Source organism: Artibeus jamaicensis, unplaced genomic scaffold (assembly GCF_021234435.1).
Source record: "Artibeus jamaicensis isolate MK-2021 breed Jamaican fruit bat unplaced genomic scaffold, CSHL_Jam_final contig_2259, whole genome shotgun sequence".
NCBI lineage: Eukaryota > Metazoa > Chordata > Mammalia > Chiroptera > Phyllostomidae > Artibeus > Artibeus jamaicensis.
The window spans coordinates 2,014,789-2,036,435 of record NW_026521468.1 but is presented as its reverse complement, the minus strand read 5'-3'; the positions used below and the strand labels follow the sequence as shown (position 1 = coordinate 2,036,435).

The following is a 21,647-nucleotide window of genomic DNA, read 5'->3' as shown; positions in this document are numbered from 1 at the left end:
ATAACCCAGAGGCCCTCGTTCAACGGGTTGTTTCAAATTCCACTCTCATTTTCCCAGGTAGTGCTTAGGTTCCCCAACCTGATCTCCGAAACTTATTTCACCCCTAACTCACCAGAAACACAGTACAAGTTATTTATAAGAAACACGCTTCTGGTCCCAGCTCAGAGCTCTGCAGAATATCTCACCATCCTAAGGATGCTGGGAGGAGGGAACTGAGCTCCCGGAGATGGGCAAGACGAACCTGTATCCTGGTCTGGCTTGTTTGTCTGAGCCACAGAGACCCACTTAAGTCACTGTAAGACAGGCAGTTTGTGGCACGGATACACGTAGTCCGGGATTTAGAAGCAGGGTGCAAATGGAAAAGCCACAGAGAAGGTAGCAGCATGTAGACCCTGTCTCGTGGTGGCCCCATTTCTTTCCAGGCAGCTGTTCCCTTGTCTCCTCTCTCCTTCCTCCACTCGGCCTCCGAAGCTCCCTTCTAACTCCGGTTTGCATGAGGCTTTGGCTTTTTATCCTCAACCTCTCGAATCCCCACTAGCTGTTCTCCCAGCTGCTCCACACCCAGCTGAGATTCAAACGGGGGTCTGACTGGCCCAGCCCCTGGTTCGAGCAAGGCCTTGGGTCCCTAGACAGTTTATAACGCCTGTCTTTACATGTCCATGCCTGCTCCAATCACTGGGAGCAGCGGTTGGGAACCCAGGGACCCAGGACACCTCCACTATTTACGCTGGCATTTCCTACAGAGCCTGGCATGAGAGATGGGCAGACAAGCACCCCAAAGGCCAATTGGCACAATAAACCTGTGCTCTCTAAACTAGCTGATATGGTTTGAACTGGAGGAATGACTGGGGGTGGGAAATGGTGAGGTTTCAAACCATCATTAGAGGGTCTTTAAGGCGGTGACCAAGTACTATGAACCTGTGGGGTTATCACATACAGACCAGGAAGTGGATTTGCAGTAGATAATTATGAAGGAGATGGTGGCGAATGCCCCGTGCTCCCTACACACATCCTGTCTCCCTCCACCTAGAGATGAGAGGAGTTGCCCCCTTAATGCACTGGGGTCTGTGGGGTCAGGGGATCCCTGTGTCCAGTGCTCTCCTGCCTGCTGACTTGGTGCCGACCTTCTTCAGGCCTCTTCCTCCCAATAGTGGGAGGCCTTGGGAGACCTAGGGTGGACCTCTGACCTCAGGCCCACCCAGCAGGATCTACTGTCCCCAGGGTGTGACGTCCACTTAGGCTTCTGTCCATCCTAGTCTCCTCCCCCCCTTCCTCCCATCTCCACCCAAGCCCTGACCAAAACAGACAGTCTGCGGAGGGCCCTCCTGGAACTCACTGGCTATCCTTTCAAAAATGGGAAGAATTCCAAAGCCAGATTGCAAATGCCTTACCTCCCACCGTCTCCCACAGCCCCACCAGCTCATCCACCTCTTGGAGCAAAGAGAGTTAGCAATCAGAAGTACAGAAAGTGACTTCCGTGGACCTTGGTCAGAGACCTGCACACCAGGAGGGGCGCTGTTCGGTGGAGGGGGCTGAAACACAGGGACCTTAGCTGACCCGAATCCCCGCCTGCATTCCAGCTTCTTTCTCCCCCAGCCCTTTGAGCCTGCAAAGCCTTAGCTGCACAGGAAGACCCTGCCTTCCCCCCACGCAGGTGGAATGTTCATCTCTGCTATTAACAGAACATCCGGGAACATTTTAATTAAAAATTTAACTCTAATTAGTCCTCCAGCTGACCAGAAATACAAGCAAAGCCAAGACCAACTGTGATGTTGCAAATAGATAAACACATGGAAAGATGGGGTGGGGGGAGCAAGACAAAGGCTGAGGACCGATAACCGGGGAATCAGGGTGATCCTCCTCCTCACAGCTCAGACATCACATCTCTGCTCTCAAGACACCCCAGGCGACCACCCTGAGACCCCTAAACACACTCCCACACATCCTTTCCCGGTCATCCCTCTGCTGTCCCCAGCCCTGTACGGGCCAACAATCACTGTTTCTTGTTCAGCTTGGACCAGCAGGAGGCAGATTTTTTTTCAGTAGGGGACTGAAGTTGATCCTAAACAGGTTGTGTCTGACATCTAAACACCATAGATTAAAAATGCACAGTGTTTGTATTTTAATACACTGATCGAGTCCCAGGATTCAAACATGGACGTTTGGTTTTAACTCTGCATTACACAGTTATTTTCTCTGCCACAAAGCACTAGAGCAGAGGTAAACTTGGCTGGTGTAGTTCTCAGGTCAAATATTCCTGAACCTCACGCTCCGGGCTTTGCTTCTGTAGAGGGAGATACGACTTCTGCTGCTCGAGCACCAACCTCGGAGTCTTCCACTTCAGAATCCTCACCAGTTTCCTCTTCAGAACAAATTCCTGACTCTCCGGCGATTCGAAGTCACTCAGAGGTTCTCCTTTCAATCTCTCTGGGACCTCTGCCGTGCACCGCACACTGTACGTGCTCTGCTACTTCTGCCAATTCTTTATCCTCCTTTTTCAGGCAGGCGATTTCATCGTCCTCTTGTTCAAGGTCTTCATGAAGTTTCTCACTTTTCCTGCCACTTCTTTCCAGCATTCTGTAACCATAGGATCAAATGCTTCTTGGGTCACTCCAAGATCTCTGTTTTCACTCTGTGAAATAACAACTCTGGATAATAATAACTCCAGAGCCAGAGGCTTAGATGTTAACTGGTCCTTCCAATATTTCATTTTCATCACACCTTTGCCAACTCATTTTCTCTTCCCACAAGAGATCCTTCTGTGGTGGCTGGATGGTCTTCAGACTGCTTCTTGGGACAGGACCACTCTTTACAGGCCCTCGGGTCCCTTGTTGTCTCTGCTTCATCCTGGAATTCACCGTGCAGCGCGACCACACAGAGTCTGCGGGTGAAGCATGAAGCAGCTGGTCCGGCAGCTTACACCTCCTGCCACCGCGCTCACTCGCTGGAGGGGGGATCCGCCCAGCCCTGGCAGCAGCACCTCACACCACACCCCCAGGCCACCCACGCCCATGCACACCAACCCAGTCAGCAGATCTTAACATGGTGATTCCAGAAGATAACCTGACACTGTCCTTCACTCCCCACAGGCCCGCAGCAGCAGCAGGGTGCACAAGAGCCCGAGAAGCCACAAGAAACCAATGCTGCCATTCATTTACTGAACTATTTGGCAGGAAGCACTTTTGTTCTCACATAAAATCAAGCCAAGGAGATTGTGAGAAAGAAAGCGACATCTGCACACATTTTAAAATAAACCACCACGCTCAAAATCATGTGGGCCAGCCACCAGGAGGTATCCAGGACTAGACCCTGGAACATAAAGGTGACGTTAATGGGCAGGACCTGTGGGGCAGGATGGAGACTGGAGGTTAGATACCAGTAAGGCACAGGGTTCATTTCTCAGTGTTGACGGAAGCACCTCGGTTATACAAGATGTTAACATGGGGAAACTGGGTGAAGGAGGTACAGGAACCTGTACTATCATGGCAACTTTTCTACAAATATAAAATTATTCCGAAATAAAAAGTTTATTTTAAAAAAATCATGTGGCTGCTTCTGGCTTCCTGGCTTCCTCCCCCCGCCACCGCCAGGCAGCACAAGTGGACCATTGTGCTATCAGAGTTCCCTGGGGGGCAGTCGCTGAGAACCCCCCAGGGACGGGCTGGGACCAGCGGCAGGATGTGCGGTCATGGGCAGGACCGAGCCGGCTCCGACACCAGGGAATCAGTCTGCAGAACCACAGACAGGCCAGAGCCCTGGACGTCCAGATCATTCCAGAGCTCCAGCTCATTTGCTCATTTCTTAAGTGTTTATCCTAGACTGTGTCAGGTATTGTGCTGGGCTGCTGTGAGGACAGGAATGTGGAGGAAGCGGGCTGCCGGCGCAAGGATGAGTAAGACCCAGAGAAACACACAGTCTCCTCCCGAAGGAAGCAGACAGGGAAACATATGTGCTGCTCCCCACACAGTGGCAATACCTGGCAGTGACTAGAGGGCAGGGATAGGCGCACAGACTGCTGGGGTGATCCCAGAAGGCTTCACAGAGGAGGTGATACAAGCTCCAGGAACTATAGCCCAGTTGCTCTCTGCAACTCAAAGATAACCACACCCGATCCTCTGGCTCACGCAGCTAGAAGGAGGGGCCAAGAAGGAGGGCATTGCTCTCTGCAAATATCAAGTGCTGTAGGCATCATAAAATCATCATCATCATCACCACCATCAGACTCCGATGGCCCAGCGGGAGGCCCAGGCCCTGAAGGAGGCCCCTGGTGAGAAGGGAACAGGCCTGAAGGAGGCCATTCCTACCGCTAGCTGGGCCGCTTCTGGACAGTGTTGACACAGCTGGGAAGAAAGTCTTCCTCGGCCTCATTAATCACTTCTGCACAGGAGCTCTGAGGGAGGGGCACCCCAGGGGCCCTGGGCTAGTTCTCACCGGGGCTCCTGGGAGTGGCAGGAGGGGGGCTGGCCTTAAGCCCAGAGCCAGGGGAAGGTCTGGAGAGACCAGGATGGCATGGAATGAGGCTGCTAAGCCCCAGGGACCCCTAGGTCAGGGGATTTCCCAGCCAGGATGTTTGTCCTCGGAGCAGCAACCTTCCTGCCCGAGGTTAAAACCACTTCCGGCCTGCAGCTGGTAACCCCCTCACAGGCAGCTCCCAGGAGACCCTTTTTTTCTTCTCTGCTGGCCAAGCCAGTGGCAGCTGCTTGCCATGCGATCCCAGACCCTCCCTCCCCAAACCCTGCCCTGCCTGCATGTGTGTGTGTGTGTGCGTGTAACCTGAGGGCATCGAGGATCGCCAGTCTTTGCTGAGAGCAGAGGGAAGATCCATTCACACCAGAGGACTGCTCTGAACTTGACAAGGGAGGAGGTGGGGAACCAGCAGAATGGAATCCATCATTTGTGATTCATTCCACAAACACTTACCAAGCACCTGCTCTGGACCTGGCCCTGTGCTGTGTGGCCAGGGGACAGTGAAGAGCAGAGAGAGGAGGTCCTGCTTTCCACAGCTTACCTTCTAGACAGAGGGGCAGAGAACAGAAGGCAGCGTGTTCACCAGAGGAGCGAGGAAGGCCAATGCCCTGAGTTGAGACCCACTGTCTGGAAGGGCTCGCCCTGGGCATCCCCTTCCTCTCTCCCGGCTTCACCGAAGCCCCTCCCCAGTGTGAACGTGAAGGCCTGAGGCTGGACCAGCAGCCAGCTGGAGGAGAGGAGTTCAGGAGACCTGAGTTATCTGGACACCACTGTAGCCCGTCTGCTCAGAAGGAGAAATAAGGAAGGGCAGCTCTTGGCATCGCCCCTTTGGTTTAATCTGAAACCCACTAAATGAGACGGTGGCCAAGTGGACCGGGGCCAGGGCAGGAATCGGGGTGGGGGACAATGAGGGGCGTGGTCTCCGCCTCTCTTCACCCCCTTGGGGACCCAACAGGTGTGTGCCCTCTGCCTCTCTTTCTCTCCTTTCTCTATCCCTCCTGCACTTTTTCATCCTTTCTCCTTCTTTCTTCCTTCTCCTCCCCTCCCTCCCCGTCCCCTGTTCTCTTGCCTCCTCCCCCTCCCCTCCTTCCTGTCTTACATTTGCCTGCCCAGGAATCAGACCCCAGACAGTACCTAGGAAGTCTGCGGCCTTGCCTAATAGAACCGTAATAGTCCTTGGGGAGGCGCGATAATGACATCCTCCTTAAATAAAAGGACTTAATGGAGATTTCCCAAATTTGAAAACCACATTTCCACTAGCAACCTATTCAGCAAGTGACTACTCTGAAAAGGAGCTCGTGGGAAGCGGCAGGGGGGCGGTGGGGGAGGAGAGAAAGAGTTTGCAAAGAACGTTCTGCTCAGGGACTCTCGGTGGCAGAACAAAGCCCCTGGTCCCAGGACACATCCTACAGTTTGGGCCATCTTGGTCCTCCCTACCAAGCCAGTTCAGAGAGAGCCAGAGCTCAGAATCCGGAAACCCTGCTTGACCATGGGTGAGTTACTTCTCGGACTGAGCCTTGGCTTCCTCAGCTGGGAGTTGGTTGTCACCCTGCTCTCCCGATATCCCAACGAGGGTGGGGCCATTACTTTGTTCCCCACATGCAGCCGAAGCCAAAACAACAGCAGGCCGAGCCTTAAACGCAGTTAGACAGGGTGCTTCTAAACCACAGCTAGGCCACCCACTCACGCTGGATTTAAGAAAATACCAGACTGTTGCAGGGGGAGGAGGGGAGAAATGGCTTTCTCATGGTCTATCCTGACAGAGTCACTAGGATACTAATTAACGGTAAGCGAGGTGCAGAATGTTAATTAATCTTGGGAAATCTGGGACCCCTAAATTTATTTCAGGTAATCACGTAAACCTTTTGGGGGCTCCTAAAAACAACCAAAGGCTCTCAAGACCCCCTAATTGCTGCCCCCCACCCAGAGCGGAAGAATAATAGGAAAGAGAAGGACGACAAAGGTGTGTGGAATGAATGAACCTGGTCAGGGGTCCTAGGTGGACTATGAACCCAGCGCTGCCACTGACCTGTTCTGAGATGTTGGGGAAAGCTCTCCCCCTTTCTGGGCCTCCATTTCCCAAGGTGTAGAACCATGGCAATATGTGATCTTTAAGAGCATTACCATTCTAAAAATAATTTAAATTGGAAGTAAAATTCTTCTGACTTTGAGCCTCTCTGCAGCGCCTGGAAAGTGGTATGTTTGCCAACACTGCCCCCTTGTGACAGAAACACGCAACTCCAGGCTGACTCCACGGAGAGCCCTGTGGTCAGAGCCACCCAAGCCAAGGTGGGAAGGGTGCTTGCATCCCACCCACCCCACCCGCATCCTGCAATGGAGACGATTCTTCTCATTCTTACCAACAACTGCTTCGTTTTGAAAAATCTTTCTTTTCACTTCGTATAATAGGCCACTAACCACTGCAAATAGAATCCTGTCTTGGAAGGGGAAAGTAACTACCATCTCCAAGCTCCTACTCTGCCAGTTACTGTGGTAAATGCGTTACACACATTGTCTTGTTTGATCCTGAAAACAACGCTGCGAGGAAGACATAATTGGCCATCATTTTACAGAAGAGTCTGGGGCTCAGAGAGCTGATGTGACTTGCCCAAAGTTGCACAGCTACAATGAGATTAGCCCGAAACGCAGAGCCCAGTGGCCCCCAGAGCTCAGGCTTCCTCCCGAGAATGAGCAGTCGATTTTTCTCAGCTGTTTCAGGCCCCATTTGCACAGGCCTCTTAAGCTGGCAGGGGCGTGGGGATCATGGAGTTGCAGGAGGAGAGAGGCCTCAGGACCCAGCTTTGCCCTGCTCCTGGGACGGGGGTAGATGGGCCCCCCCCAGGAGGCTTGGGGCTCACCAGGCAAACTTGGGACACATCAGAAGCTTTCAGAATGTTCCCTGAAATACCAGAGAGACACCTCCAGATCCTGAAGAGGACATGAACCCACAATTCACAGAAACCAGGAAGGAACTCGACTCGTGTGTCTGTGGCCTGTTTGTCCACTTGTCACCACCAGCGGGAACCCCACCACCACCTCCCAGAGGCCGTGACCCACCTGAGGTGGGGAATGAAGACGGAGACCCACGCGGTTCTCTTTCACTCAGGAAGAGCGACTCTCTTCTGGATGTACCCCTGTGCCTCGGGAACAGGACCAGCCCAGCTGCGCAAATTACATTTCCCCAGAGTTGCTGGTCAGTTCCTGCTCAGATGCGTTAGGACATCCTTCACAGTCCCCAGCAAATGTAACCGCCTCCACCCCATAATGGCTGCGCCCCACAGCCAGGTGGGCCTCCTCAGGAGAGATTCGAGGAGGGACCGGGAGGACGACCTTTGCTCCTAGTCTGGAGATTCTGTCTGTAACTGTCTCATCCAGTCATCTTACCTTCTTCTTGTGGGCTTTTGGACTCTTAGAGGATAGACACCCACCCATGGGACACGGTCGATATCTCTGCCGATTCTGGGTGGCATAAATACTGCGGCTCTGTGACCCTACCTCTTCTGAAAGAAGACTGTAAAACTCGAAGTTTAAACAATACCAACAACAGTAATAATAACATACAAAGGATGAAAGTAGCCACTGGACATGGAGCTCACCAGCAAACAGCCCCGTCTAAAGGCAAGGGGGGCGGTCAGACAACAGCCAGGGTGTGACTCCCTGCCATCCTCCACTCCGGGCAGCCCATGCCCGCCCGCCCCATTCTACATTAACATGCCCCCCTGTAAACTTTAACACTTTCACATGTATTCATGACATATCCGCACATCCAATGTCCCTTACCTAAGGCGTTCTAGCTGTTGAGCATAATATGAAGGTGACACCCTTGACCAGACAAGCACACACAGAGACAATGCAAGTGGCTTGGCCATGGTGGTGACGACTGCGTGAGGCAAGGACCTGGGGTGAGCTGTGCCACACCCCCAGAACCAGCGCACGCACACACTCTGAGAGTTTCCCTCCTGCCCAGGCGCGCCCATATTTTCCTGGGTTCGACACAGCTTTACCCTGAAGCCGGCCAGCCCACCACAGTGGCCCCGGCCCCCAGCCCCTGCCCTCCTTGATCACAGGGAGCTTGAGGAGTTGCTGAAGCGGCTGGCAGGTCAGGCCAGTTTCTTAGGGACAGCTTCCGGTTCCTCATAAACTCCCGAGGGGGGACTCCCTGCTGATTGGCAGGGTGGTGTCTGAAGGCCCAGCCTGGTTTGAAGCGTTGCCCTCTGGTTCCCAACCCAGGTCAGGACGCTGTTGCAATTAAGGGAGAAGAGCCCCCTGGCTCCTTTATTCGTGGTGCAGGGAGGCACCATCTCTGAAGGCAGCACTCACACAGAGCCTCAGACCTGCTGACCAGCAGGGAGACGGACCAGGCTTGAAGGGACAAGGAGCTCGGAGCTCAGCGCAGCACTGGGCTCCTGCACACTGTCTGGGGAGACCCGAGCCCAGCGGGGCAGCCCGAGATGCCGCCTGAGCTGGAGCTGGGCGACTCCGGTCCTGAGAGGGTTAAAAACCCACTCTCACTCCGTGGCTCCGTTCCAAAGGGTCTCCGTTAACACCAGAGGTCTCCTGATATCTCACTCACTTTAATAGATTTTTCCCATTGACGTTTCAGTTTATTGACTATCATTTCCTTTTCTACAGGGGAGCTATTTTCTGGGTCACTGATCCAACCAACTTAAAAGGGGTTGCATCGATTGGGTTTTATCACGGTGACTCGCACAGAGATGAGCCAGCTTGCTGTGACTTGCTAACAGCCCCTTTGTTCCCCCCTCCCAGCCCCCACCCACTCTGTTGACTTGTGGGAGGTGGAAAGTTGGAGCGCTTCGCTGGTGGGCGTTGTGGGGTGAAGGGGGACTTCTGGCTGGGATGCCTCCAGCCTTAGGGTAAAGGCCATTAAAACACGTGCACACAGAAGAGTTCATGTCAGCACAAGTTAAGGAAAGATGGAAGTTAATCCAGAAAGTCACCCATTTACTGAGCATTTCCGGAGTACCTACTGTGTGGGGCAATCATAAATAATGCCTCAGTAATCTTTGCAGCTTGCAAAGCTTTTTTTTTTAAGAAAAAAAAACTTATTTATTTTTAGAGAGAGGAGAAGGGAGGGAGAAAGAGAGGGAGAGAAACATCGATGTGAAGTTGTCTTTTATGCACCCCCTACTAGGGACCTGGCCCACAACCCAGGCACGTGCCCTGACTGGGAATCGAACCAGCAACTTTTGGTTTGCAGGCAGGCGCCCGATCCACGGAGCCACACCAGCCAAGGCTGCAAAACTCTTTTTAACTTATTGTCTCACATCCTGATTCTGACAACTCTGAGCAGTAAGTAAGATGACTGTTATCCCTCCTTCAAGGATACGGGACCGGAGACCACTAACAAGACCTGCCCTGAATCATCGATCGGCTAGTGGAAAACTCAGACCTTCAGTTATCTGACTCCAGAGTCGCCGTCCTCCTATGCGGACAGCCCAGATACCAGGAGGTATAAGGCCAAGTTAATATTTAATGTAAGAATAAGATTATTTATGTGCGTGCAGTGCGTGTGCCACTGATAGACACAGTGGGGAGTGGAGCAGGATCAGAACTGGACTGGCTTTGGGAGCCGTCTAACTCAACACCCCCGCCCCCACCGCTCCCAACTTACAGGTGAGAAAAAGTGAGTCCCAGGGATGCCAAAGCACGTGCCCAGTTCATACAGTGAATTCTTCCATTCTCTCATTCATTCATTCATTCATTCTCTGTGTCAGGTGGCACGGACGTGTTCTCACTGAGCGCAGAGCAGTGAGGGCTTGCCGGTCGCCTGCGGGAACACCGGTGCGCGTGGAGATTGCATCTGTCCAGGCTGCCCGGGACCCCTCCCTCTTCTGGGTCACTCATCGAACCCTTTCCCGTCCCAGCCCGTGATCACAGGCAGAGCCACCCGTCTCTGCCAGGACCCCAAAGCACAAAGATCCCCAACTTGGTTTTGGCCCACATCGGAATGCCCCTCCGATGCCACTATTCACCCTCATTTTGTGCTGCTTTAGACTCAGGCAGACTTTGTCTGCAAGCACCGTGCTGTTCCCCAGAGCCCTTCTGAGAGCAGAGTGCCAACTGTGCAGAGTAAGGATTGACTTTAATAGAACAGCCGCGAGTTAGGGACGGGGAGCATGTGTTTTCCCAGGTGCATGTTTTCGTGGTGACTTTAGCACCAGAGGGTAGCACGGTGAGAGGTTGCGTACGTGTCTGCAGCTGAGGCCTGTGGCCGTCATTCTGTCTGTTCCCCTGCCTGTCAGCTCTTTCGTTCACGCAGGAAGCATCTCGTCCATGGCAAGCATTGCCCCAGGATCCGGTGAGTCATAGACAAACAAGACACAGGCTCTACCCAGGAAGAACTTGTGGCCAAATGTGGGAGAAGAACCCATGTGCAAAGAATTACAGCTGTGTGTGGTGAGCATGCAGCCAAGGTATTTGCAAGGGAGAGGAGTCAGGAACACGTCTCGTAAAACTCGACGTCTAAGCAGAGTCGGGGACAAATGAAGGTTCACCAGGTAGGCCAAGGGCGAAGGAGAACACTGCAGGTAGTACAGAGAAACAGGCAGCAGCAGGGTGTGCTCTCGGAGCTAGAGGAGTCAAGTTCAAGGGAGGCAGGGAGAAGTAGGCAGGACTGGACCACAGTGGGCGGGGTCTGCTGCTGAAGGCTGGGAGTAGAGAAGCTTGGTGGGCAGGGGGTCCAAGAGGTGACATTGGGTAGAAAGACAGGAATAACCTTTCTCAAACTCAGCCAGCAAGATCCCCTCTTCTTCTCAGAAAGGCTGGGAAGACAAGCCCTTATCCTTTGGGTCTGGGAGTGAATGAAACTCGAGAGAAGTTCTCTTGGAACTCCCACTGAACTCACCCTGTCTCCGCCTTCTTTATCCCTCATTCTCTGCTCCCCCCCACCCCGCAGGCTCGTGTAATGCAAAATCTGTGTTTTGCTCCCTGTGAATGAGAGAATTAAATCATCCTACTTAAATAAATTTCTCCTCCTGAGCAGAAAGGTTGGCACATTGCAGAGAGAATTCCTGCAAACCCTCCAGACACAGATAGAGCACCTGAGACCCACCCAGATGAGCCCCGGTTAAAAGGGTCTGTCTGTCGGTTACCAGAACCCATTTTCTCTGCGTAAACCTGCGGCAATCGAGGGCCGCTCGCTTTAAAAACACAGACAGGCGGTTCCTGGGGGAGCGGCGGGCTGCGCTCCAGGCACTCCCGCCCGAGAGGTGAGTCCCAGCCCCTCCACATGTGGTCCACGCTAGACTTGTGTGTGCATATGGGCCACTGTCAGGTCCCAAATCTCAACTCCAAAGGGAGAGGAGAGGCCCTGCCTGGAGAGAGCCAACTCCATAGGCTGAGGTTGCGGGTTTAATCCCCAGTCAGGGTACATACAAGAGTCAGCCAGCAACCCTAGCTGGTGTGGATAAGTGGATTGAGCACCAAGGGGTCGAGAACCAAAAGGTCGCTGGTTCAATTCCCAGTGAGGGCACATGCCTGGGTTGCAGGCCAGATCACCAGTTAGGGGTGAGCGAGGGGCAACCACACACTGATGCTTCTCTCCCTCTCTTTCTCTCTCCCTTCTCCTCTGTCTAAAAATAAAGAAGTAATATTTAAAAAAAGAGTCAACCAATAAATGCATCAATGAATGAAATAACAAATTGATATTCTTCTCCTTCTCTCTCCCTTCCTCTCTAAAATAAATTTAAACGAGCCAGGACTCAAAGGGAGAGAAGAGCTTCTGAGCCCTGTGTAAGGCAGTGCTCACACACTCACAGACACCCCAACATCTCATACCGACACAATCAGATTCCCTTGTTCGTTCATACACACACTACACACATACATTATACACCCTCACGGTCACACCCACGCACAGGCATACACATTCACACACTCACAGATACACTCAGTCACACAGTCACAACCACTTGTACATGCACACACCTGACATCACATCACAATCACTCATAAATACACCCACTCACATGCCCGCAAACATCTAGCACACACACATCCCACTCATGCACTCGAACACAATCACACCCAGTCACCCTCATTCACACGGCCACTCACACACATATGCCCACACGTTCTCTGTGCCCCAGAGAAGCAAGACCAGCACCTTCCGTGTGAAGGTGGGAGACAGGTGCAGGGCCAGCGAACTTTGTCTGGTCCGCAAAGTTCTCACAGTCTTGCTCTCTGCTGCCCAGCAAAGCAATGGGGCTTGGGCGACATCGGCACTGTTCCCACACCCAGACTCCCAAAAGTTCCTCGTTTTGCCCAAGGGCCTCGGCAACTACTTTACATGCAGTTCATCGGAGCAGAACATCTACACAGAAACGTGCTCCGACCGAAAGTGTGGGTTCGATGCCTTTCCACAAAGATCCCTCTTAGATCGAGAGGCAGAACATTTCCTGAAGCCCAGAGGCCCCGCGTGCCTCCTTCCTGGGGCAGCCGCTCTCCCGCCCTCCAACAACAGCATAGATTAGCTTTGCCTGGTTTTGAACTTCACATGAGTGCAATCAGAAGTTCCCCCTGGCGCCCCATAATAACACCGCATCGAGAACTTTATACCATTGACACTGCAAGAGAAAAGAAGACCAGGAAAGGACAGTGCGGAGTAGCAGGATTGGGGAGGGCGCTGAAGAGTGAAAACAGGCTCCATGGGTGTGAGAGGCTCTCTGACCCACCAGGCGAAACCGGCCACCCAGGGTGGAGCCAGACTTTCTTGCTGCAAGATGTGAGCTCCGGGGAAAGGGACCTGAGGTACAACCTGACCCTTCTCGTTTGGGGCAGTTTTTTTAAAAGATTATATATTTATTTATTATTTAGAGAAAGGGGAAAGACAGGGAGAGAAACATCAATGTGTGGTTGCCTCTCACGTGTCCCTCGCCAGAGACCCAGACCACAACCCAGGAATGTGCCCCAACTGGGAATCGAACCAGTGACCCTTTGGTTTATAGGCCAGCACTCAATCCACTGTGCCAAAGGCAGGGCTCATTTGGGGCATTTTTCAAAGCGGGTTAAAACCACCGCACTGAACACAGATTCAGGAGCATCCCAGCTCTGCCACTAACTGCCTGCTGGCCCTGGGTGAGCCATTTTGCCTCTCTGAGCCTCGGCTTTCTCACCTGTACAGTGGGCGTGGCAGTAATAACATCGTCAAATATTCATGAGCACTTACTATGTGCTGAGCACTGCTCCAACTCAGTCCTCTAGCCGGGGATCAGCAATCCATGGCCCTTGGGCCAATCCGGTCCCCCACCCCTATTGGGGTAAACTTGCAAGCTGTGAGTCACTTTTATAATTTTGAATGGTTTGGGGCAAAAAAGACCTTGTGTGATGTGGAAATTATGGTATTTGAATTTCAGTGTTCACAAATAAAGTTTTATTGGAACACAACCATGCTCACTCATTTATATCATGACTGTCCGGAGTAGCTGTGACAAAGCCATGATGGGCCACAAAGCTGAAAATATTTATTATCTGGCTCTTCATGTTACAAGTTTGCCCAACTGACATGGCTCAGTAGAGTGAGCAACAGCCAATGAATTGAAAGGCCGCAGGTTTGATTCCCAGGTTGAGGTCCGGGTCTCCAATTAGGGTCATGTGAGAGGCAACCAATCGAAGCTTCTCTCCACGCTGATGTTTCTCTCCTTCTCTTTCTCCCTCCCTTCCCCTCTCTCTAAAAGTAAATAAATAAAATCTATTAAAAAAAAAAGTTTGCTGCCCTAGCCAGTGTGACTCTGGATTGAGTGCCAGCCTGCCAATCAGAGGGTTGCTGGTTTGATTCTAGTCTCGGGCACGACCCTGGGCATCAGTCCAGGTCCGCAGTACGGCGCACTCGAGAGGCAGCCACACACTGATGTTTCTCTCCCTTTCTTTCTCCCTCCCTTCCCCTCTCTAAAATAAATAAATAAAATCTTTTTTTTTTTTTAGAGGACGTTTGCTGACCCCCGCTCCAAAGCACCCTCACTGTGGGCACCCTTCGTATTATCCCCACGTGAGGGGTAAGGAAGCTGAGGTCCAGAGAGGTGAAGAAAGCTGCCAGGGGGCCCAGGAGTCCTGGGCTGAGCGCAGGTGGCAGCTCCAGTCCCCCCACTGCGCACGAGGACCCCCCAGAGGTAGGCCTGATGGCACCGCTTGGCACACTGCAGAAAAAGAGAGGAAGGCGGGGTAGGTGCCCCCTTTGCCTCTGGGCAGCATCAGTCTCCTCCACTCACCCCTCAGGTCAAAATGCCCCCACACCCCACGCAAAGCACATGCAGCCCAAAGACCTCCTGATTTATTAATGAGGGGTTTCCCACACACGTCCAACTCAGAGGCGGAGTGTTGAGTTGCCCGATACTCGCAGGGCCCTGCTCTCGGTTTTATTCATTCATTCATTCTCTTCTCTCCCTGTCACCCAAGCCCATGTGGTTGCGTCTTTCTGTTTGCTGAGTTCTTGCAGAACGGGTGGCGGTGTTTCATGTGTGTGGTTTTTTGTTTACATAAGTGGCATTGTGTCTCATCTCCTTGTTTCCTACTGTTCCCGCCCCTCCCGTCACCAGCACCTTCGCCCTGTGCTCTCTTGTTGAGGGACAACATGCTTACAGTAAAGTATGTGATTGCGGCGTCTTAAGTGTAAACTTGTTTTTTTTTCCCACCTAGATCAAAATGGAACACATTCCCAGCACCCAGAAAGCTTCCCTTGGGGCTCTTCCCAGTCAGTAAACTATCCCTTCCCCCTTCCACCGGCAGAGCACTGTGCCAGCTTCTGTCTCCCCTCCTTAGTTCAGCTTGTTCTTGAACTTCGTCTAAATGAAATCGCATAGTGGGTCTTCTTCCACGTCCTGCTTCTCTCATTCCCGGTGTCCGAGAGATCCTTCCCTGTGGGTGCAGAAGTTTGCCTTTTTTTCCCCCTGCTACGGAGCACTCAGTGTTTAAGATCGAGCCACGGCACACCTGAAAGAAATACAAAATAATACTGAATGTAAACTAATTGAAAATTTTTTATTTCAAAATAATAGTAATAATATAGAAAGACTATGTAGCCACGTCTCATTTTATCTTCGCCCCCAGCTCTCTGAGGCAGACTCTGTGTGAGTCCAGTCCGCTAGTGCCGCGTGGCGCAGCCACCCCATTTTTTACCCTTCCACTCTCCTGGCAAGGGACACCCGAGGTGCCTCAGCCACCGCCCTAACCCATGTCCCCTTATGGAGCTGTGTGAACATTTCTCGGGATGACTACCTGGGAGCGGAATTGCTGGGAGAGGGGCTGCGTAGTTGGAAACTGACAATCCCACCCAAGCCAGAGGAGCCTGGATGGAGAAGAGCGGTCCCTTCTCCCGGATCCCATCTCCCCTCCCCCTTCCGCTCCAGGAAAACCTTTCAGCTCCTCCCTGTCCTCTCGCAGGACCCGGCTGAGCACCTCGCTTCCTGAGTGTCGCTGCCTCCGCGGCAGCCCGCTCCATCCCGCTGCATTATAACAAGACGAGAATCAATGAACTGCTAACTCTATTGCAATAAAGGAGCGAGCCCAACCTTATATAATTCTTTTTAATTGTTTTCTCACATTACAAGGGTTTTTTTTTTTTTGCTAAACTTATTCCACCATAAGTTATGTCGTTTAATTTCTCAAAGTGCTAATAATTTAATTGCTTCCTTCCTGCGCACAAAGTGCCTGCACCGCCCGCCCTCCCCGGCGCGGAGATTATAAAACGGAGTTGGCAGGGACACCTAAGAGGGGAGTCTTTTTGGCGGCAGGATTTGATGGGAAGCCGCTTTCTCAGAAGTCGGTGTGTGGGGCTGGGAACCTGGCTGAGGACTTCAAAAGGCTGCGGAGCCGGGCCAAGCCTGCCACTATAGGGGAGTTATGATAATCACGGGGTGGGGGGAGGGAAGGACCTGAGATTAGCGGGGCGGGTGAGGTTATAGGGAGCACAGAACGTGGGGTGCCAGCGAGTCCCCGTCCCGCGGTCAGGGGGCTGGGATCCGTCTGCAACGGGAGGCCTTCAGGTCCGACTGGGAAATTCCTGCGAGCCAGGACTGGGGCGCCGCGGGGACCCAGGGCGAGGTGGGGAGGTGGCGTGTGCTAAGGAGAACTAGGTCTATGGAACCCTTACTGGCGCTGTGTCCCTCCACCGCGTCTCATTTTACTTCGCCCCCAGCTCCCTGAGGTAGGCCCTGTTATCACTGCTGTTTCACCGACGGGGAAACTGAGGCAAAGAGGTTAACTTGCTTCAGTCCCCCTGGCTTGTTGGTGGCAGAGCGAGACCACTCAGTCTCCAGAGCCCCTGTTTTTTTTTTTTAGATTTTATTTTTTAGGGAGGAGGGTGGGAAGGAGAAAGAGAAGGAGAGAAACATAAGTGAGAGAAACAGCAATTGGTTGCCTCTCACACACCCTCAACTGGGGACCTGGCTTGCAGCAGGCAGGTGCCCTGACCAGGAATCAAACCTGCGACCTTCTGTGTCACAGGCTGTTGCTCAATCCACTGAGCCACACCATCCAGAGCCGGAGTCCAGGTTTTTATCTGCCGCTCGATAACCCCCCCGCCATCTGTCCAGGCCGAATGATGGCATCATGTTTTATGCTTTTATGTGGCAAGAGGGGGGCAGGTACAGAAAGGCCTTGGGACAGGACCAGGGATGAGCTACTCTTTTTTTTATGCAGATTTTTTTTAGTCACTTCAACCACAGTTCCCTTGTAAGGTCCGGCAGGGGCAGAGGTGCAGGACAGGCTGCCGGACCATGGGCCACAGCGGCAGGAAGGTTGGTACAGGAGTTGTCAGACGCTTACCCATCTCAGCGCCCATCACTCGGCTCCCAGGGGAACGTCATGCAGCCCACGTGCACAGTGTCGGAGACGCAAGGGCCAAGGCAAGAGTGGTGGCCTTTCTCCTGATGAAGAATGCGTCCCACACAGCGTACAGCTCAGTGATACCTCCAGTCTTGCCCTGACTGAGCAGCCCACCTGCGCGTGTGGGGCTGTCTGCCTGCCTCAAGTCTCCTCCTCCTTCACCTTCCTGGGTCCTTTGGCAAAAGTCCCTAAGATTCCTGGGGAAGATGCTGCCGTTCCCAGTCCCTTTCCCGGATCGGTGTCTTCTGACCTGATGGAGGTAGCTTGAGGGGCCTGGCTTCCTCCGGTTCCAGGGGATCCTGGCACTTGTCCTCCTAGTACAGATACCGATTGCTGGAAGCCACCTCTATGGCACGGCTCTGTGGGTCGGCCAGCGGATCGCCGGTCTCGAATCTGAGTAGGCTGGAGTGAGTGGCCCAGGGGTTTCTGCCTTGGGGGCATCTTCCTGCACAGCCTCCTCAAGGCTCCCGCCACGCGGGGGTCCCCTGCCTACTCCCAGAAGATCCGTGCCCGTTCCTAGGCCAGCTGGTCCCCGCTGTGCTGAAACAGGCCCTGGATCTGCAGCAGCTCCGCGTCCTGGACGATGCTGGCCAAAGCCCGTGTGCAGCCCAGAGCCTCAGAGGGGGTCTGTCGAGGGAGCAACTCGCTCACCAGAGGCTGGGGCGCCCATCCTGGGTGCTTGCACTGAAGGGCAGCACCGACAGACCTCAAGTCGGATGGGACAAAGTGAGATGCGCCTACCCCAACCTCTACTGCCTGTCCTTTCAAAAGGGCGAAAGAGAGGGCGCAGCTCTGGGCCTTTGCCATGATGTGGTGTTCACAAGGACCAGGTGCTGTTCACCAACAGGAGCTTGGGAGGAGGTATCCTAGCTGACCACACGGCGACGTTCCCAGTGCAGGTCGGACCTGGACCCTGGGGGGCTCTGACCCAGCACTTTGCACAACACGGGCCCTAGGTGGACCTGGGGGTACCGGTCCTGGAGACACCCAGCTCTGAGGCTCGCCCTCCCGCCCACTCCCAGTGCAGCAAAAGCAGGGTCACGCACCTGGTACCTGGTACCTTCCGCACCTGGTACCTGGCTGCGCGAGGCCGGCCACCAGGGGCGAGCCACTCCTGAAGATTTCAGGCCAGTGCCTTTCCTCCTTCCCTCCCTCTGTCCAAGGTCTAACGCGTCAGAACTGCCCCCCACCCCACCCCACCCCACCCCCGAGTCCCCACAACCCAAGCTCTTAAACATGGTCTCCAAAGAGTGCACGGTCCCCAGACCCACCCTCTGTACCCAAACTCACCACCACGCTGGGACACTGTTTCCTTTGGGGCTTCTACACCTTTGCAAATGCATAGACTTCTTGAACCTGGAACCTTTTTTCTCCCCCACGGAGGAAGTCTCACTCATCCTAACAAGCCCCCTCCGCCAGGGCTTCCTCCCCACTGGTGCAAGCAGAGCCCCCTCTCAAGTCGCCCCAGACACCCAGCGCACTCCTCTCCGAGAGGGAGGCCTGCTCGCTACTGAGATTACTCAGCTGTCTCCCCTCACGCTTACGAGCTCTGTGACTTTGGGAAAGTTACCTAACTTCTCTGAACCCCATGTATGTGATGTGCAGTAAGTGAGTAATATACAGTGAGTGTGGAAAGATTTGCTGTTATTTGTGGCTCAATAAATGAGTAAAATAACTACCTTCCAACTCCTACCCCACCCCAGCTCCAAACAGAAATGTTGTCATCTGCTTGACTTTGAGACCCCAGATGGGACCCCTACTGGCCGTCTCCATTAGCCTGGTATTTTCTCTGGAAGACAGGGCTCCAAGGGTCCCATGTAAATGAACACCTTGGCCCCACCTGCGCTCCACCCCCCGGCAGCAGGCAGCGGGCAGCAGAGGGCATCCTGAACCGGCAGCCACCAGGCTGGGGCCTTGGCCAGGATGTCCCACCCCCAGAGGGGGAGAACACAAAAGCTTCATCACCAGAAGTCCCCTTCCTTTTCACTTCCCTTTCTCTGGCTCTGGTTCCCATCTGCATTATTTGGAAGCAGGAGTCCTCAGTGAGTACTCTCCACCTCCTGGCCCTGCTCTTTGGGGTGGGGGTGTCTGGGACAGGCTTCAGGTCTCCAGTGTTAGGTCTACTGAGTCCACCAATGCAAAGGAAAAAACACCAGACAGGCGATCAGAGAGGTTCCTGCTCTGACTGCCATTCCTGGCTGTGCAACCTTGGGCAGGTCACTTAACCTCTCTGAGCCCCCAGGTTGTGATATAATAGTGTAGAGAGGTGTGAGACTCAGCAGTGGGACAGCTGCCTGCCTCCAGGGTTTGAGATCCTGAGAGGACCCAGGAAGGGCCAGGGTGGGACGGCCTGGTGATCAGAGCCACCACCATTACCCTGGCTGTGGAAAGGTGACTGACTTGGAGGGCACGAGCTGACCCCTCCCTCCAGGGAGACCCCTAGGACAAGGCGCCATGAGCACGGCTCAGGGCTGCCGTCTTTCCCCCTTCAAATGCAGTGGCTGGAACTGGGTTTGAGCAAAGAGCACAACTCCTGCACTAGCACCATCTGAGAAGATGAAGTAAGCTCTGCCGCTCCTGGAGGCGGCCCAGCGGGGGACCCAAAGTCACCAAGGCTCCCCTCTCCCCGCCCCAGGGAGAACACGGTCCCGTCAGTGTGCTTCTGGAGTCTCCATCCTGGCAGAAAACAGCAGAAACCAGGCAGACCCGACACCTGAACTTGAAGGGGCCCGGCACAGAAGGACCTCCGGGAACAGCCCCCGCAGAGCAGGGCAGGCGGCTCAGAGCCTCTTCGGGCTGGAACCGGGGACGCCCCTCCAGGAGTAGCTCCCCCACCTTCACATAGACATGAACCTCGCCTGGGGTGCCTTGGGTGCCTTCAACTTGAGTAACGAAATGTGTTGTTATTTTTGTACCATTACACTGCCGCTCCCACCCTCCTTCCCGACTAGACAGGAAGCCCCTGGCAGGCAGAGGCCTGTCTCACACGTCCGTGGACAAACCCCTCCCCCAGCACCCACTCGACTTCTTCCTTCATTCACAAGTATTTATTGAGCACTGATGTAGGTGCCAGGGACCCAGGTTGGATGCCTGAGGCTCATTTTTCCGGAGGGGTAACTGCTGCTACATCTCTGACTGGGCCCCAGCTTTGGTCGCCCAGGTTCCTAAAAGTAAATTTCCCTCACTCCATCCTGGAAGGGGCAGTGAGTCCAGCCTAATGCTCATAAAGTTCCCTCTCCCCCTTCCTCCGGTGTAACAGCCCCGCGGAAAATTCACAGGCAGGATCTGGAATCCCAGCCAGAGAGTAAGCCCAGGCTCCACCGGGGACACCCCAACACCCAGAGCAGGCCCGGGCCCTGGGAAATTCGTTCCGGGCTGCGGGTACGTGCAGGCCTGGGCTGGGTCAGGATGGGTGGGAGCCTCTCCTTCGCTCACACGGCCCTGAACTTTCCCACTCGGCTTCGTGGACAGGAAGCATAGGCATCAGGCCTGAGGCCACAGAGCCAAGACTCAAAAAAGAAAATGTCAAGGCAAATATCTCAGGTGTGTTTAGGCTCCCCACGGCCCCCCTGCTGTGACACCCAGAGTTATCACCTCCCTGATCTGTGCTTCCCCGACTCCCACCTTTGGTTCCAACACCGTGAGCCTGAGATACTCCCCACAGCCCCATACCCAAACCCTACCCACCACAGTGCCAGCTCCACGCCACCTCCTCCAGGAAGTCCTCTCCAATCCTCCCAGGGAGGAAGGCCTCTCTCCCCTTTGACAACCCAAGTTCAGGCTGTGATCAGGACTTTGGCTTCTGAAATCAATCAAGCCTGGGTTCACAGGCTGGCTCTGCCTCTTCCCAACGGGGTGACCTGGGGCCAAGGTCCCTCTCCCCACTGAGCCTGCGTGTTCCCACCGATAATAAGAGGATAATGGCAGTACCTCTCTAACGTCCCACGGCACTTTGAGGGGATTAAATGATTTTATACAGGCACAGGACTCAGAATAGTGCCTGACACCTAGTGCGCTTTGTGGGTGATTTCTGTTTTACTTGTAGCCTTCTCCTCAGAGCAAAGAACGTCAATCTTCCCCACCAGAGGGTAAGCTCAACCCCCAAAACGCACTCCACGAACGTGTGTTGAATGAATACATGAATGAATGAACAAGAGGAGGGACCGGGCCAGCACCGCAGGAATAAGCTTTCAAAACCTTGCTGTCGGTGCTGCTCAGGATGGTCTTCTGGGGTTGACTTCAACAGTGGCCCTTCCCCCCTTGGTCAGTGCCACCCAGGTGCAGGGGCTTCTGGGAAACGCACCAGGTCTTTTGCTCATGTCTCTGACTCAGCTGCTCTT

The 21,647-nt window shown here is 53.8% G+C and overlaps 2 pseudogenes; both read right to left on the bottom strand.

The window, feature by feature from the left end:
• Window positions 1–2,264: 2,264 nt before the first annotated feature.
• LOC119048867 (geminin-like) lies at window positions 2,265–17,263 on the bottom strand (annotated as a pseudogene).
• Window positions 17,264–17,284: 21 nt separating this feature from the next.
• Window positions 17,285–18,114, bottom strand: LOC119048870 (arginine vasopressin-induced protein 1-like; annotated as a pseudogene).
• Window positions 18,115–21,647: the final 3,533 nt, after the last annotated feature.